Genomic DNA, 13,714 nt, shown 5'->3' on the forward strand with positions numbered 1-13,714 from the left:
CACCTCTATGATAACCCCTTGGTCAAAGACGCCATTGTCTCTCTCCTGAATAGAGACTGCCATGGCCTTCCAGTTAGTTTTCTTGCTTCTATCCTTGGTCCCGTTGAGTCTAGTTTCAACAGAGTGATCCAGTTAGAGTAAAGGTCAGACCATGCCACTCCTCTGCTCCAAAGCCTCCAGTGTCTCCCCATTGCTCTAGAAGAGCACAGGCCAGAGCCTCACAAAAGCTTGCAAGGAAGGTCCTGCGTGATCCAGCCTCAGTCAACTCTCTGACCTCTTCTCTGGCTGATTTGTTCTCTGGCTCACCCTGCTCTAGCCATATCTGCCTCATTGCTGTTTCTCAAACGCTCAATGCACCAGGCGTGCTGCTGCCTCCAAGCCTAGGAGTGAACCTTACCTAACATCCTCCTTTGATATCCACAGGTTTTGTTCTCACACTTTTTTTTTTTTTTGAGATGGAGTCTTGCTCTGTCGCCCAGGCTAGAGTACAGTGGTGGGATCTCATCTCACTGCAATCTCCACCTCCTGGGTTCAAGTGATTCTTCTGCCTCAGCCTCCCGTGTAGCTGGGATTACAGGCGCCCACCACCACGCCTGGCTAATTTTTGTATTTTTGGTAGAGACGGGGTTTCACCATGTTGGCTAGACTGGTCTCAAACTCCTGACTTCAGGTGATACGCCCGCCTCGGCCTCCGAAAGTGCTGGGATTACAGGTGTGATCCACCATGCCCAGTCTGTTCTGGCACCTTCTGACTCAATTGTTACCTTCTTAGTGAGGCTTTCACTGGCCACCATATCTAAAACTTGCAACCTCCCCCATTCCTGACACTCTCAATGCCCCTTCCCTGCTTTATCTTACTTTGAAAAAACTCATCATCATCTCATATAGTATAAACATATTTTATATGTTTTTATTTGTATTTATTATGTATGCAAAGAGTCTTCAAAAAGTTCATGGAAAATATATATGGTGAAAAAACCATGCATGGATTTCAACATTTTTTTTTGCACCAAAATAAAACTCATACTAACTTGGTATAACCTGGTTAAACAAGATCTAGTTTAAAGCACTAAAGATAAGACATCAGTTTGAAAAGAGCCCCTATCAGACTGGATTAAGAAAATGTGGCACATATACATCATGGAATACTATGCAGCCATAAAAAAGGATGAGTTCATGTCCTTTGTAGGGACATGGGAGAAGCTGGAAACCATAATTCTGAGCAAACTATTGCAAGGACAGAAAACCAAACACTGCATGTTCTCACTCATAGGTGGGAATTGAACAATGAGAAACTTGGACACAGGATGGGGAACAGCACACACCAGGGCCTGTCATGGGGTGGGGGGAGGGGGGAGGGATAGCATTAGGAGATATACCTAATGTAAATGACGAGTTAATGGATGCAGCACACCAACGTGGCACATGTATACATATGTAACAAACCTGCATGTTCTGCACATGGACCCTAGAACTTAAAGTATAATAAAAATAAAAATAATAATAATAATAATAAAAATTTAAACAAAGAAAGAAAAGAAAAGAGCCCCTATCAGACCAACATGAATTCTGCTACAATTGAAGCAAGAACAAACATAAAATTTTATGGTGACAGGTGGAAGAAGGGTGATGTTTTATGAAAAGTTTATGGGGACAGTGCCCCCAAAGAAATCTCCAGTTTACAAATGAATAACTCATTTTAAGAAGGGATGAGAAGATCTTGAAGATGAAGCCTGCAGTGACAGACTATCCACATTCATTTTTGAGGGGGAAAAAAGTCATCTTGGACAGGCGCAGTGGTTCACGCCTGTAATCCCAGCACTTTGGGAGGCCGAGGCGGGTGGATCACGAGGTCAGGAGATCGAGACCATCCTGGCTAACACGGTGAAACCCCATTTCTACTAAAATACAAAAAATTAGCTGGGCATGGTGGTGGGCACCTGTAGTGCCAGCTGTTTGGGAGGCTGAGGCAGGATAATGGAGTGAACCCAGGAGGCAGAGCTTGCAGTGAGTCCAGAACGTGACACTGCACTTTAGCGCAAGACTCCGTCTCAAAACAAAAACAAAAACAAAAACAAACAAAAAAAACTTGTGTCCTAATTGAAGAGGACTGATGATTAACAGTAGAAACAATAGCCAACATCATAGACATCTCAACTTTCCATTTATTCATTTCTTTACATCAGTATGGACTTATGGATCCCTGTTTTAGTCAATAGTGATAATCCTTTACTACCATTATTTGTTTCAATTTTAGAATTAACCCAGATTTGTCAGTGGAAGCCCATTCAAGCTAGTTTGTATGTGCTTTTGACCTGTTTCCATTATTCTTTGCTATTTCCATATTTTCTGGTACAAGATGGTTCGGCTCATGCAGTATTTTCTCTGCTCCAGCTCTGGAATCAGCCATTTCTCTAAAGAGCTCTGATTCTTTACATGGAGGGTTGTATTCGGGAGTAAGAATGCCGGAACTAGGTGTGTTCATTATTACTGGATGTCACTGAACCCAGGAGCTTTCAGCGACAGAACCTGGGAGTGTGTGTGTGTGCGTGCATGTGTGCGTGTGTGCTTGTGTGTGTGTGTGTGTGTGTAAATGTTCACATTCACTCATTCACATTTATACTTTTGTTTGTTTTGAGACAGAGTCTCACTCTGGTGCCTAGGCTGGAGTGCAATGGTGCGACTGTGGCTCACCACAACCTCCGCCTCTTGGGTTGAAGGAATTCTCCTTCCTCAGCCTCCGGAGTAGCTGGGATTACAGGCGTGTGACACTACTGTCTGGCTAATTTTTGTATTTTTAGTGGAGACAGGGTTTCACCATGTGGGCCAGGCTGGTCTCGAACTCCTGACCTCAAATGATCCACCCACCTTGGCCTCCCAGAGTGCTGGGATTACAGGCGTGAGCCACTGCACCTGGCTTATTTATACTTTTTTATGTATCTAACTACATATATTAAAAACCATGAGTCCACACCAATCAGTATCTCCAATTCCAAACCAACAATACAGGGTCCATTCTAGTTTTCCCCTTCATATATATATATATATTTATTTATGAAATAAAAATGATTTAAAAAAACAAACACAATTTAGAGGAAAACGATAGGTTTTCAAGAAATAGTGTTGAAAAAAATGGGTATTAATATGCAAGTAAAATGAACCTTGATACAATGATTCATTGAACCATTTACAAAAATTAACTCAAAATGGATCATAGATCTATATGAAACCTATTAATTAAACTTAAAGCTTATAGAAAAAAATCTTAATGAATGTAGGTAAAGATTTTTAAGGTATGACACCAATTACATGATCTATAAGAGAAAAAAATATACATTGGATTTTGCCAATGAGGGGCTCATTCTCATTACCTCATCTAATCTTAATTACCTCCCAAAGGCCTGTTTCCAAATAAATCACATTGGATGTAATTAATTTACATATTAATTGGGGAGATGGGGAACATAAACATTCAGTCCATAATGGTTATAAACAGGGAAATTGATCAAATAAGTGAAAATACAGAAGAAAATGGGAGCCAGGGGTGGGCATGGTGGCTCACACCTGTAATCCTAGCACTTTGGGAGACCGAGGCAGGTGGATCAGCTGAGGTCAGGAGTTCCAGACCAGCCTGGCCAACGTGGTGAAACCCTGTCTTTACTAAGAATACAAAAATTAGCTGGCCATGGTAGCAGGTGCCTGTAATCCCAGCTACTCAGGAGGCTGAGGCAGGGGAATTGCTTGAACCCGGGAGGCAGAGGTTGCAGTGAGCCGAGATCGTGCTATTGCACTCCATCCTGGGCAACAGAGCAAGACTCCATCTCAAATATATATGTACATATAAATATATATAAATATAGAAATATATGTAGAAATATATATAAATATATATAAATATAAATAAATATATAAATATATATAAACATAAATAAATATATAAATATATAAAAATATAAATAAATATATATAAATATATACACATATGTAAATATATATACATATATAAATTTATATATAATATATATCTATATACTTATGTATAAATTTATATATAAATATATCTACGTATACATACTTATATAAACATATATGTATATATACTTATATATAAATATATACAAGTATATATACATATATATAAATTTGTATATAAGTATATATAATTATATATATAAATTTATATATAAAATATAAGTATATATACTTATATATAAATTTATATATAAATATATACATATCTATAAAAATATATATTTATATATTTTTAAATATATAAATATTAAATATATAAATATATATTATTAAATATATATAAATATATATTTAATAAATGTATAAATATATATAAATATATATTTATTAAATATATGAATTTATATATTTAATAAATATATAAATTTATATATAATAATTTATTATAATATTTAATAAATATATATTTATTAAATATATAAATATATATTTAATATATATTAAATATATATTTATTAAATATATAAATATATATTTAATATATATTAAATATATATTTATTAAATATATAAATATATATTTAATATATATTAAATATATATTTATTAAATATATAAATATATATTTAATATATATTAAATATATATTTATTAAATATATATCAATATATATTTAATAAATATATTAAAATATATATTTATTAAATATATAAATATATATTTAATAAATATATTAAAATATATATTTATTAAATATATATATATTTAATAAATATATTAAAAATATATTTATTAAATATATAAATATATATTTATTAAATATATATAAATATATATTTATTAAATATATATAAATATATATTTAATAAATATATATAAATATATATAAATATAATTTTATTAAATATATAAATATATACTTATTAAATATATATAAATATATATTTAATAAATATATATACATATATATTTATATATATTTATATATAGTATATATAAATATATATAAATATATATTTATATATTTATGTACATCTATATATTTATATACATTAATATATATATTTATATACATCTATATATAGATATACATCTATATATAGATGTACATATATAGATGTACATCAATATAAATATATTGATGTACATCTATATATTTATATACATCTATATATATTTATATACATCTATATATATTTATATACATAAATACATATATTTATATACAAAACATATTTATATTTATATATTTATATATAAATATTATATATTAATATATTTTATATTTTTATATATAATATATATTTATATTCATATATAAATATTTATATATATAATATGTATTCATATATTTATATTTATATATAAATATTTATATATAATATATATTTATATTGATATATAAATATTTATATATAATATATATTTATATTGAATATAAATATTTATATATTATATATGTATATTGATATATAAATATTTATATATAATATATATTTATATTGATATATAAATATTTATATATAATATATATTTATATTGATATATAAATATTTATATATAATATATATTTATATTGATATATAAATATTTATATATAATATATATTTATATTGATATATAAATATTTATATATAATATATATTTATATATAAATATTTATATAAAAATATATTTATATATTTATATTATATATAAGTATTTATATAAAAATATATTTATATATTTATATAATATATAAGTATTTATATAATATATATTTATATTTATATATTTATATATTATATATTTATATTTATATATATATATATAAATATATATAAACATTTATATATAAATATATATTTATATTTATATATTTATATATATAAATATATATAAACATTTATATATAAATATATATTTATATTTATATATTTATATATAGATTTATATATCAATATAGAAATATATATTGATATATAAATATATATTTATATATAAATATATAAATATATAAATATTTATATAAATATATATTTATATGTATATATTGATATATTTATATTATATATTTATATACAATATTATATATATTATATTATATATTTATATATAATATAATATATAATATTATATATAAATATATTATATTATATATAAATATAGATTTATATTTATATATTTATATATACATCCGGATGTATATATTTATATATACATCCGGATGTATATATAAATCTAGATGTATATATAAATATATACATCTAGATTTATATATACATCTAGATGTATATATTTATATATACATCTAGATTTATAGATTTATAGATTTATATATAAATATAGATTTATATATAAATCTATATTTATATATAAATATAGATTTATATATAATATGATATTATATATAAATATAGATTTATATATAATATGATATTATATATAAATATAGATTTATATATAATATGATATTATATATAAATATAGATTTATATATAATATGATATTATATATAAGTATAGATTTATATATAATATCATATTATATATAAGTATAGATTTATATATAATATGATATTATATATAAGTATAGATTTATATATAATATGATATTATATATAAGTATAGATTTATATATAATATGATATTATATATAAGTATCGATTTATATATAATATGATATTATATATAAGTATAGATTTATATATAATATGATATTATATATAAGTATAGATTTATATATAATATGATATTATATATAAGTATAGATTTATATATAATATGATATTATATATAAGTATAGATTTATATATAATATGATATTATGTATAAGTATAGATTTATATATAATATGATATTATGTATAAATATAGATTTATATATAATATTATATATTTATATATAAATATAGATTTATATATAATATTATATATTTATATATAAATATAGATTTGTATATAATATTATATATTTATATATAAATATAGATTTGTATATAATATTATATATTTATATATAAATATAGATTTATATATAATATTATATATTTATATATAAATATAGATTTATATAAATATAGATTATATATAACATATGTTTATATATAATATAATATATAATATAATATATAAATATAGATTTAAAGATAATATTATATATTTATATATAATATAATATATAACATAATATATATAGATTCATATATAATATTATATTTTATATATAATATAATATATAAATATACAAATATAAATATATAAATATATATAAATTTATATATAAATATATATGTAGAATATTAGTGTGTATTTTCTAACAGAAACCAATTTATGTTTTAGATTCCTAAGTGTTTAACTGCATCTAGATTTCTAACTAATGCAGAGGAGGAGGTACCTGGGAGAGGGTGCTGCAAACCAAGCCAGGAGTGCATGGCGTTGGCTGCACGGGCTGGCAGCAATTGAGGGAGACATGCAGTACAGATGGGAAGATTATTGCCCTTGGAATGCTGTGGCAACAGATGTAGTCAAACTGGCTCAGCAGTATCTTGGATTCCTTATCGTTTGGTTTCCTAATTCCGCTCAGGTGTCAGATAGTATGTACTCTCTCTTCCTGGTTTCCTTTGCTCAGCATCACTATTTTGGGATTCACCCATGTTGTTGTATGTAGCAATAGTTCATCCTTTTTTAATGCAAGTAGTATTTCATTTTATGAATATATGATTTTTTTTTTTTTTTTTTTGAGACAGAGTTTTGCTCTTGTTGCCTAGGCTGGAGTACAATGGCACGATCTCGGCTCACCGCAACCTCCGCCTCCTGGGTTCAAGCAATTCCCCTGCCTTAGCTTCCCGAGTAGCTGGGATTACAGGCATGTGCCACCATGCCCGGCTAAATTTTTATTTTTAGTAGAGACGAGGTTTCTTCATGTTGATCAGGCTGGTCTCGAACTCCCGATCTCAGGTGATCCGCCAGCCTCAGCCTCCCAAAGTGCTGGGATGATAGGTGTGAGCCACTGCACCCGGCCTGAAAATTTGATAATTAATTTACTGTTGATGGATTTCAGGGTTGTTTCCAGTTTTGGCTATTACAAATAAAGCTGGTGTAAATATTCATTACAAGTCTGTGTATGGACACAGGCTCTCATTTGTTTTGGGTAAACATCTAGGAGTAAAATAGCTGGATCATATGCTGTATGTGTGTTTAACATTTCAAAACATAGAAAATTTGCTTTCCAAATGGCTGTAATTTTTTACAATCCCACCAGCAGTGTATGAGATTTCCAATTGCTCCATATTCTCACCAACATTTGCTATGGTCATTTATTTTTATTTTTTTGAGACGGAGTCTCGCTCTGTCACCCAGGCTGGAGTGCAGTGGCGTGATCTTGGCTCACTGCAACCTCCGCCTCCCAGGCTCAAGCGATTCTCTTGCCTCCCAGGCTCAAGCAATTCTCTTGCCTCAGCCTCCCAAGTAGCTGGGATTAGAGGTGCGTGTCACGTCCAGCTAATTTTTGTATTTTTAGTAGAGATGGGGTTTTGCCATGTTGGCCAGGCTGGTCTGGAACTCCTGATTTCAAGTGATCCACCCACCTCAGCCTCCCAAAGTACTGGGATTACAGGCATGAGCCACCCAGCACGGCCAAGTATTTTTAATTTTAGCAATTCTAATATATGTGTAATGGTATTGCATTGTGGTTTTGTTTTATATTTCTCTGATGACTAAAAATAGCATCTTTTCGTGTGTTTACTTGCCATTCATATATCTTCTTTGAATATAAGATAAGATGTCTTTTCAAATCTTTTGTCTATTTTAAAATTGACTTTGTAACTTTCTTACTATAGTATTTTGAAAGTGCTTTTATCTCCTGGATACAAGTCCTATGTCAAACATATTGTTTGCAAATATTTCTTCTTGGTCTATGGGTGGTGTTCTCATTTACTTAATACAGTCTTTCAAAGAGCAGAAGTTTCTAATTTTGGCAAAATCCAATGTATATTTTTTTCTCTTATAGATCATGTATTTAGTATCATACCTTAAAAATCTTTACCTACATTCATGAAGATTTTTTTCTATAAGTTTTAAGTTTAATTAATAGGTTTCATATAGATCTATGATCCATTTTGAGTTAATTTTTGTAAATGGTTCAATGAATCATTGTATCAAGCTTCATTTTACTTGCATATTAATACCCATTTTTTCCCAACACTATTTCTCAAAAACCCTATCGTTTTTCCTCTAAATTGTCTTTGTTTTTTAAATCATTTTTATTTCATAAAATCATAAATGGGGTTTTGTAACCCAAAGGTGAAACATTTATTCTTCATAGCTTCAGAATTTGATAAGCAATTCTAGACCATGCTTTCCAAACCAGTCTTCTTTGCTATTTTTCAAACTTCTGAGATCTAGTATTAAACTGCTTTATTCTAAATGTATGATTTCAGATAACTCTTCTACACTTGTTGATAAGAGTTTTCTGAAAAGAGTCTATCAAATATAAAGAATGGTTTCTAAGAATCAGTAGTGACTTAAGAAATATTGAACACCTACTAATAAATCAATTATTCATTTCAAAAATAACAGAACCAGTCCTGTTCTCTGTCATAGAAGAGAACATGTAAAATTAAATTATTTTTATAGACTTTGGTAATATTTTATTCCCCACACAGGCCTTCAGTCTTACTTAAAGATCTTTGATGCACAGTAACCATCAGGATTTACTGAGTAAAATCCCAGGTATTAACCACGGCCCTAAAATGTGCTATTCCAAAGAGGAAGAGGTTAGCTGATGGAATTTTTTTTTTTTTTTGAGATGGAGTCTTGCTCTGTTGCCCAGGCTGGAGTGCAGTGGCACCATCTCAGCTCACTGCAACCTCCACCTCCCTGGTTCAAGTGATTCTCCCCTCTCAGCCTCCCAAATAGCTGGGACTACAGGCGCTTGCCACCAAGCCTGGCTAATTTTTGTATTTTTAGTAGTGACAGGGTTTCACCACATTGGCCAGGCTGGTCTCGAACTCCTGACCTCTAGTGATCCACCTGCCTTGGCCTCCAAAGTGCTGGGATTACAGGTATGAGCCACCACACCAGCCAGATGAAAATATTTTTTAAATCAACTTTGGGTATAACATGGCATATTGCCCACCAAACAAAAAAGAAAATCTAAATCTTGTTCCTTTTTAGCAGTGCCCACCTTTACTCTGAAGATTACAACATATTCATTCACCTTTTATGCTTGTTTGTTTTTCTGACTGCCTAATCTAACATTTAACTTTTTAAAATTCTGCATTTCAATGTAGTGAGAGTTATTTTTCAAATGATCTTCACAGTCTGGAACCCAGACACCAGAGCGACACTCTCAAGTCACACTGTTTGACCATAACGAAGAGAAGAAAATGGACTGATATCTGAAGATCTGTATTCCTTCTGCTCTGAAGGTGAGCAAGTTTTTAACATGGGAGAAACACAGAACTTCATTCCTCTGGAGCTCCTTTCAACACAGAATGCGGCCGGGCGTGGTGGCTCACGCCTGTAATCCCAGCACTTTGGGAGGCCGAGGCGGGCAGATCACAAAGTCAGGAGTTCGAGACCAGCCTGACCAACATGGTGAAACCCCGTCTCTACTAAAAATACAAAAATTAGCCGGGCCTGGTGGCGGGCGCCTGTAATCCCAGCTACTCGGGAGGCTGAGGCAGGAGAATCACTTGAACCTGAGAGACGGAGGTTACAGTGAGCCGAGATCGTGCCACTGCACTCCAGCCTGGGCGACAGAGCCAGACTCCGTCTCAAAAACAACAACAACAACCAACCACCCAGCCAACCAACCAAACAAACAAAAACCTCACAGAATCCTTCAATTCAACAAGTCAATATCCTATTCTTAAAAATTAAAGTTTGGTCACTAAGAAGGACTGAACAAAAATTATTCCCCTCCCGCCAGACACAACCAGAGCAGCTCTAATCAGGCCCCCTTCTCCCCACAAAAACAGGGAAGTTGGCGGGGCTGAAGACTTTAAGTGTGACATTTCAGTTCCTAAAACATCGCTGCTATTTGCTCCAAGTTCTATGTCTATGTATTTCCCTCTCCAGTACGTCCCCATGTATAAGTTTATTTCCATACATACAAAGGTGCACATATGTGCACTCACACATGCACACACAGACACACATACACATTCTCTCAAGTCAGACATCAGACACTTGTGTTTGTTGATAAATTATGAGGATTATGGACTAGGTGTGTACAGGGTTTCATAGGTGCTTTGTGAACATCAGAGTCACTTGAGTCCTTTTCTCTAAAAGCCTAAAATCCAATTATGCAACCAATAACTACTGCTTTTCCTCACGCTGGCCACAGGCTGCATACTGATGTAGGGCAGAGAAAAAGTCGTCATAACTGATGTTTAAGTGGGCAGGCAAAGAGACAATCTCAGTAAATCTGATGTGCCGGGGAAGAAAGCCTAATGTGCTGTCCACAGGACCAAACTTCAATACTAAATCAGGATCAGGAGAACCATTTGAACTAAGTAAACTGCCTAAAATAGCTACTTCCAAATCTGTGGGTCACTTTTGCTTCTGGGCTACTAACTGGCAAAAGTCCTGAGCAGCTCTCAGAATATCTGCTTTTCCATCTACCGGGGACAGCACCTTCACTGCCAAATGGCAATTTAGAACTTGATCACCTTTGTCGTTACTATTTGCAAACTCTGGTGAGTATTTTGAACAATCTAGGCCCAGAAGTTCTTGCTGCTGTTTTAAAATTTCATCCATCAATATGGAAATATTTCTTTTGAAAAGATTGGTGGTCGTAAACGTGAATGTAGGAGACGGCCACGGCCATACACCACAGCACGAGGCGTGTGATGTCTGAGAAACTCGGCTCTCGTTTCACCGTGGCATCACCAGGCCCATGTGTACATCTAAATTGTTTTCTGAATTGTTGTTGAAAATCAGTTGTTCATATAGGTGTGGTCTATTTCTGTGCACTCCATTCTGTTCCATTGGTCTATTTGTCATCTTTATACCAATCCCACATTGTCTTGATGACTGCAGGATTTAATAAGTCTTGAAATCAAGTCGTAGTAGCCTTCCAACTTTGTCCTTCTTCAGAGTTGCTTTGGCTATTCAAGATCCTTTACATTTCTTTCTTTTTTTTTTTTTGAGACGGAGTCTCGCTCTGTCGCCCAGGCTGGAGTGCAGTGGCGAGATCTCGGCTCACTGCAAGCTCCGCCTCCCGGGTTCAAGCCATTCTCCTGCCTCAGCCTCCCAAGTAGCTGGGATTACAGGCGCCCACTGCCATGCCCGGCTAATTTTTTGTATTTTTAGTAGAGATGGGATTACACCATGTTAGCCAGGATGATCTCCATCTCCTGACCTCGTGATCCACCCACCTCAGCCTCCCAAAGTGCTAGGATTACAGGCGTGAGCCACCGCGCCCGGCTGGTCCTTTACATTTCTATATGAATTTTAAAAGTGGCTTGTCGGCTGGGGGTGGTGGCTCATGCCGGTAATCCCAGCGCTTTGTAAACATCACTTTGTAAACTGCCAAGGCAGGAGGATCACATGAGGCCAGGAGTTCAAGAGCAGCCTGGGAAACATGGTGAAACCCCATCTCTACTAAAAATACAAAAATTATCCTGGTGTGGTGGTGCATGCCTGTAATCCCAGCTACTCAGGAGGCTGAGGCAGGAGAATCGCTCGAATCTGGGAGGTGGAGGTTGCAGCGGCAGAGATTGCACCACTGCACTCCAGATTGGGTGACTGAGACTCCATCTCAAAAAAAAAAAAAAGTGGCTTGTCAAGTTCTGTGGAAAATGTCTGCTGGAATTTTGATTGGGATTACACAGAAAGATGAGCATTTCTGAGAGATGCATCTTCAAAGGTAGGACAGGGGCTAGCTCCAGTATTTAACACTGGCCAATCCTGGGGAATTAATCCAGTGCTCCCTTGACTGGCATTTTGGGGCCATCTTTTGTATAACCAGCTCACACCCAAGTCAGGACACAGCCAGCCTCCCCTCTCTGCTCTTTGGCCAGGTTCACATTTCTGTTTCACTGAATCTCTGCACAGGAGAAGAGAGGCATCTGCAACTCACGAGCTGCTCATTTGCTGGTTAAGCGGGAGCCCCACTGTCACCACCTCACAAAGCACGGACATCAGGGATGGTGAGATTTCTGAACCAGTAAATCCAACTGGCCCCTGGCTGGTCTGTTACTGAGGTATACAAGCCTAATGCCTAGTAGTTTTCTGGATGGAATAGAAAGGTTAAAACTCTACTTAAAACATCAAGCATAGGCCGGGTGCAGTGGCTCACACCTGTAACCCCAGCACTTTGGGAGACTGACGCGGGCGGATCACCTGAGGTCAGGAGTTTGAGACCAGCCTGGCCAACATAGTGAAACCCCATTTCTATTAAAAATACAAAAATTAGCCGGGCATGGTGGCGCACGCCTATAGTCCCAGCTACTTGGGAGGCTGAGACAGGAGAATCGCTTGAACCTGGGAGACAGAAGTTGCAGTGAGCTGAGACTGTGACACTATACTCCAGCTTGGGTGACAGAGTGAGACTCTGTCTCAGAAAAAAAAAAAAAAAATCAAGCATGAAACAACTCCGCCTTTATCTATTAAGCTTACAGCATTTTCCAAAGAACACATTTTTTCATCCGGGTAAACAGAAGTCCTTGCTATTGCTCTGAGATGGGACAAGGACACCAGACTACTTTTTAAAATCCAGTCTAAACTCTCTAATGCAAATCCAGCTATGATTTCTTTC

The 13,714-nt window shown here is 33.1% G+C and overlaps 1 pseudogene; it reads right to left on the minus strand.

Moving 5' to 3' along the window:
* Window positions 1–11,152: 11,152 nt before the first annotated feature.
* On the minus strand, window positions 11,153–11,958 carry LOC739768 (dehydrodolichyl diphosphate synthase complex subunit NUS1-like; annotated as a pseudogene).
* Between the last annotated feature and the right edge of the window lie 1,756 nt (window positions 11,959–13,714).

The sequence above is a fragment of the Pan troglodytes genome, chromosome 14, assembly GCF_028858775.2.
Source record: "Pan troglodytes isolate AG18354 chromosome 14, NHGRI_mPanTro3-v2.0_pri, whole genome shotgun sequence".
Classification (NCBI taxonomy): domain Eukaryota; kingdom Metazoa; phylum Chordata; class Mammalia; order Primates; family Hominidae; genus Pan; species Pan troglodytes.